Here is a 5,919-nt window from a genome sequence, read left to right as displayed (position 1 = left end):
CTTTTCTTTCTGTTTATCTATTCAACGAAATTCAAGAATATTTTTCTATCGATTTCTGCCTTTAGATTTATATGACTTCCTTTATCGATAATCTTCAGCTGGATAAGCTTACAGGAAAAAAACACACACATACGTATGTATTAAGAGAATAGATGGGAAAATGAATCAACTACAAATAACGCGGATTCAGTTCGTAAGTATAGCTAATATTTCGTCTTCATTTATTGAAAAAGTACATTAGAGCAAAGTAGAATCTTTTAAAAATTATAAAAAAATGAGAAAAATATTCGTGTCGGGTATGTGTAAATGAAAAGAGATTAAATAGGTGACCGTTGGGTCAACCCCACATTCTTAATTTTGGTTCAAAGTTAACTATACAGCTCTAAAAGAGAGATGATTGTGTCTGAGTGGTTAACAACACAGATTAACGAACTCGGTGTGCCAAGTTCTTCATTCTACAGAAACACTTTCACTTAAGGAGCTTGACAATATCCTAGTAGCCAATCCCGTAAGTACCCGATGTTTTTCTGGAAAGAATTCTAACAAGAAAGATACAGGGAAACAAATGCCAACAATAATGATGATCTGATTCATACGAAATGAATGAACGATGCTCATCAGAGCTTCACCAGAATTTGCTCTACAAAACTTCATTCTACCTTAAAAGTGAGCTCAACAGATATTAGTCATGACTTACATATTAAATGAGTACTATGTCTGCTGTGTTCAGTTCAGGTATGCAAAATCAAAGGGGAGATTTGTGATTGAATCATGTGATTGAGTCATGTGACTTAAAAAGTATTTGAAATAAGATTTCAGTTACTGAATAAACTTTAGAAAATCCTTTTAGATAAGAATGGTCGAACCTAACAAAATGTGTTCAACGTTGGTACATTGTACATTAGTTTATACATTTATATGCCATAGGCCGATTATATAGGTTAGTAGATATATATTTTAAAGTGTTTTTAATGATAGTGTATCGAACATATACTGAAATATCAAACATGTATTACAGGTGAAAAAATTGTATAATTGTTATGTACACTCCATTTACATGTTCCCCATTATTAAGAAAAAAATTACATTTTGTTAGCCGTGGCCTCGATGATATTATACAATACAAAATTTTGTTTTTAGATATGATTGAAGACAAAATGCCTGTATAATAATGAGCATTCTTTAAAATCATTTCATCAATTTTCTCAGAAGTTTTAAATCGTGGATTAATTTAGTTTTATTTTAATTTGTGAAATATCATTTTCCTATTTCTCCTTGAACAAATGAAAAACAGACAATTTTCATTTCAAATTCTTTCATGTCGTTTTTCGTCTTTTATTTTCCACTCCTAATTTTTTCCATTCAGAAATTTACATTTTTTTTTTGGTTTGATGTTTGGTTGATTCGAGAATTTTGTATTTGATACACCCTTCCCTCTTACTGTCTTGTATGCCCATCGCCATATCTTATACATGCAGTGAGCAAACAATTAACCAAGCAAGATTAGTTTTTTAAAAGTAACCTCAATGACGATAATAGTAACAACTAGCAAGACCCGTGTCCTAGCATTGCCCAGTAAAATTGACAAAACAAAGATCTTTTTAAATCTTAACCCTGAATCCCATATAACTATTTGTGTTCTTTAAAAAGGTACACACACAAGTAGCGTAAATCTTTAGCCTCTCAAAATTATCAGGTTGTTGCATAAGTTTCCGCCGTTTCATAAATTTATTTTTGTTTTAAAACATGTTTCGATATTTGGCAAAGTGTTATACATCATTAGAAAGCACCTAATCTGTTGTACAAGATGATGGTCATTGCTTTTTGCTGATATAATTTTTTCTCATTTTACAGAAACATCATATGGATTGTTTTCTTTTCGCCTTTAATCAAGGTCAAAAAGCCTGTGAAGTAACCAAGGATATTCGTGCCAAATATGGATAAAACGCTATAGCTGAGAGAACTGTTCAAGATTGCTTTACCAGATTCAAACACGGTAATTAACGAAACGGAGAGAAAAATAGATCACTAGCTTAAACGAAGAAAGGCTTTTAAACTTGAACTTAACCATTACTTATTTAACGCCAAGGAAGAAGTAGAAACATCCTCCAGGAAAAATAGTTAGATCACTCTACTGCTCCAATAGGTTTTTAACTGCCGGTGCGATCTTCTATTGTATACGAACCAGGTACGCCCTATAATGCAGTACTGTTTCCACACCTAAGCAGGAGCTTCTTAGTGAACTATATCCAGCCTTGATAGAGTTTAAAACCGGTTTCAAAACCTAGTAAATGATACCTTTTTCTGTTCCCTGTAATCTCTTTCACACAGAAGAGACATTGCGAGCTTGCAAGTGCTCGACTGAATAATTTATGTCTCCCCTTGCAAAACTTCCACAAAAAAACATTCGACTACCTACACTTACAATGAACGTTTTCCACCCTCTGAGCCTAAATCTAAATGCAGATCTCATGAAAAAAAGCTTCTTTCCCAGAACTACCCATCTGTGGAACACTGTTCCACTGGCCTGCTTCCCGGTTCAATACAACATGGCACCTTTCAAATCCAATGTAAACAAGTTCTTGTTAATCCGACCCCTTAAATAATCAAATTCTACCCAACTTACACCACACAATTACTGCACCACCACCTTACATTCATTGACTCTTATCCTCGAGTGGAATTTGAGCCTTGATAAGTGGTGACACTCAATTAAAAAAAGTTTTAAATCTGTAGACTAAAAATTGATAGTCAATTTTTGGTCTACAAATTTGAAACTTGATATATAGGGTATTTAGACCTCAGACAGACAGACATGGTAAATTATATATATATATATATATATATATATATATATATATATATATATATATATATATATATATACTACCACATGTTTGTTTTCAAGTCCAGTGTGAACTAGCTTCTGTGAATCGTCCTCTTAAATAATTTAATTCTACCTAAATTTTCACCATTACCGATTATTATGTTGTTGTCTCACTAATCAGCTTACACTCATCAACCCTTATCCCTGAGTGGCCGTCAGGCCTTGATAAGTGGTGACTCACTTGTATAAAAGTATCTGCCTGGCCTTACTCGGTTGTCTTATACTACTAATTTAGCTCCCTTTGTTTATTTGTTGTTTTTATATAAATTATTTAGTGGAACACATTGTGAAACGATAACTTATTTTATAGAGGTAATGTTGTTTTAATATGTATACATTCGTGTACAAATTTCAAAGCATCGTAATAGTAATCTCCGACCGCAGTAAAGTTTTACATATTGTTTAATTAGTTATAGTGAACAAATTAAATCTGAATATGAAAACAATGTATATAAATGAGACTGTATTTTATTAATATAGATCTGTTTAAATTGTTTTTCATCGTAATCATAATCTCGAGGTTTAATATAGTTTCCAATTTTCTATTTATTAAGTAATGTGAACGAATATATTTTGAAGTGTAATAACAATCTTAAACAGGAATTTAGCTAATTATTGTCTTTTTATTAAGTGAAATCTACAAAGTAAACCATAAAAACAAATCTAAAGAACTGTATTATTATTATTATTATTATTATTATTATTATTATTATTATCATAATAATAATAATAATAACAATGATAATAATAATAATAATAATAATAATAATAATAATAATAATAAAAATGATGATGATGATGATGATGATGATGAAACCATGATCTATGGATATACATGCGTTAAGTGTAATAATAATATCAATCAGAGTTTTAATTTATAAATGTTTATTTATGAAGTGGAACGAAAGATGTTTTTCTTGAATCTGTTAATGAAACGTTAAATTATTAATCTAGACCTGTTCAGATTTTGTTTTTGATAATAATTTCAAACCTGGATGTAGTTTACTACCAGTTAAATAAGAAAAAAAAAATATCTTATAAAATTAGTATCTGGTGATTTTGTAACGCTGTAGTTACAAAAACACAAAGGAAATAAATAAAAACCCGGCATTTGTCTCCTTTTTAATGTAAGCATTTATTACCGTTACGTTCGACACCGCTTAAAAATCTCTACCACAAGTCTATTTTATCATTTCTCTTTCTTCTGACTGCACGCTGGTATTAGTCAGACATTTCTCGCCTTCGACTTTACACGTCCATTTTTTTCTTGTTTCTTCTCGTGCACACTTCTTAATAGCATACACGCCTTTTTCAGCTACTGCTGCGACTAATCTTTTCGCACACCAGATATCTTCGCTGCCGATATTTTCCCACACACTCATATGGACTATATTACAATTTGGGTAGAGGTATAAGAACGTCTGAGTGTAAGTGTGAAAGTCCCCCCCCACCGTCTTCCACTATTTATGAGAAATAAAAAATATTAATGTGATATAAAAATTAGAATTGGTTAAATCGATTGAAAATAAGATTTTGTTTTAAACACAAACTATCGTCTTCATTTATTTTTTGTTGTTAAAAGTATTCTCGTCAAATAAATAGGGGCATTCTGGGATTATTCGATCTATATGTTTAGATGACTAGTTTATAGTAAATAGTGTTTTACATCGATTTCTTGTTCACCTACCAAGTTAAACAGTTCAATGTGTGTGTGTGTGTGTGTGTGTGTGTGTGTGTGTGCAGTCAGCACCAACCCTATTAAGGGTTTAACCGGTTTCCTCCGAAAGAGGAAGTTTCATGGGAGTATGAAATTCACAAGCGGTCCCCAGTCGCATGTATATCCCCGTTAGGGGGGATGACGACGTTAGGTTCTTGCAACTTTTTGCAGGGAGGTGTCGACGTCCTCCTACATACAGCACCTGGACTTCCCAAATTGGTCACCCATTTTAGTAATGACCAGGCTCAACGTTGCTTAACTTTGGTGATCTGACGGGAACCGGTGTGTCAACGTGATTATGCCGTATTGAAACAGTTCAATGAGTTATTATGAATTATTTGCTTTGGGAATAACAGAATAATGACTTTATTGTTCAACAAAGAACTGCTTTCATTAGAAAAAGAGGGCAAAAAAAACGTAATACTGGGAATTACGATTAAATAATAATAGCAATCATCGATCTATTTTTTACGTCACTAGCAGAACAATGTTTCTCTGCTCCCAACTCATAAAAACGTATTACCTTCTCTATTCTGTTTTTCTTTTTTACATTTTATAATATTTAATAATTTGGATGGGCTGCATGGATGTGCGCAACATTGATAGCGTACGAGTATGTACAGTTAAATTTGTTGAAACAACTTTCGATAAAACTATTGTCATTAATCTCCTCGAGATATACCTGGCATTTATCTGTGAAGAAATAGCCATCCTCACGCACCCTTGGCCAAATCCTGAATCCCATATTGCTGTTTCTGTTCTTACTTCCTAGTTTCTATAACATTTAAGTTATAAATTGAATGAAATAAAGTAAACATTTGTATTCCCTTTTTATAGATGTTCGTCATAAATGCAAATTCCATATTTCTTTTCTGTTACCCCTTGATCAAAATGAAATATGCTTATCCAAATACACTGAATAATGTAGATTCAGAATATCCCAGAGTCAGCTTAAAAAGAATCTATCTATCTATCTATCTATCTATCTATCTATCTATCTATATACACACATTATATATATATACATACATACATATAGCTATATATATTTATATGTATATACATATATATACATATACCTATATATATATATATATATATATATATATATATATATATATATATATACAGTAATATCTATCTGCATACGACGGGCGTGCAATAAGTAATGTCTCTGACCCACTTCCAGTAGTCTGATCTCGCTGAAATTTTGCATGTGCAATGATTTATATCTCTACGGGTTATGTGGCAAATTACAGCTCTGAACTAATTGTGGTTTCTGTTTTACAGGTGTTTGAACTGAGTCAGGTGTGAA

At 31.9% G+C, this 5,919-nt stretch overlaps 1 pseudogene; it reads right to left on the bottom strand.

Annotated features, from left to right (window-relative positions):
• Positions 1-4,794: 4,794 nt before the first annotated feature.
• LOC145243612 (5S ribosomal RNA) lies at positions 4,795-4,913 on the bottom strand (annotated as a pseudogene).
• Between the last annotated feature and the right edge of the window lie 1,006 nt (positions 4,914-5,919).

This window comes from Euprymna scolopes, chromosome 2 (assembly GCF_053919585.1).
Source record: "Euprymna scolopes isolate OS-2025 chromosome 2, ASM5391958v1, whole genome shotgun sequence".
Classification (NCBI taxonomy): Eukaryota; Metazoa; Mollusca; class Cephalopoda; order Sepiida; family Sepiolidae; genus Euprymna; species Euprymna scolopes.
The sequence above is the reverse complement of the archived record's forward strand: the minus strand, read 5'-3'. Positions and strand labels throughout refer to the sequence as shown.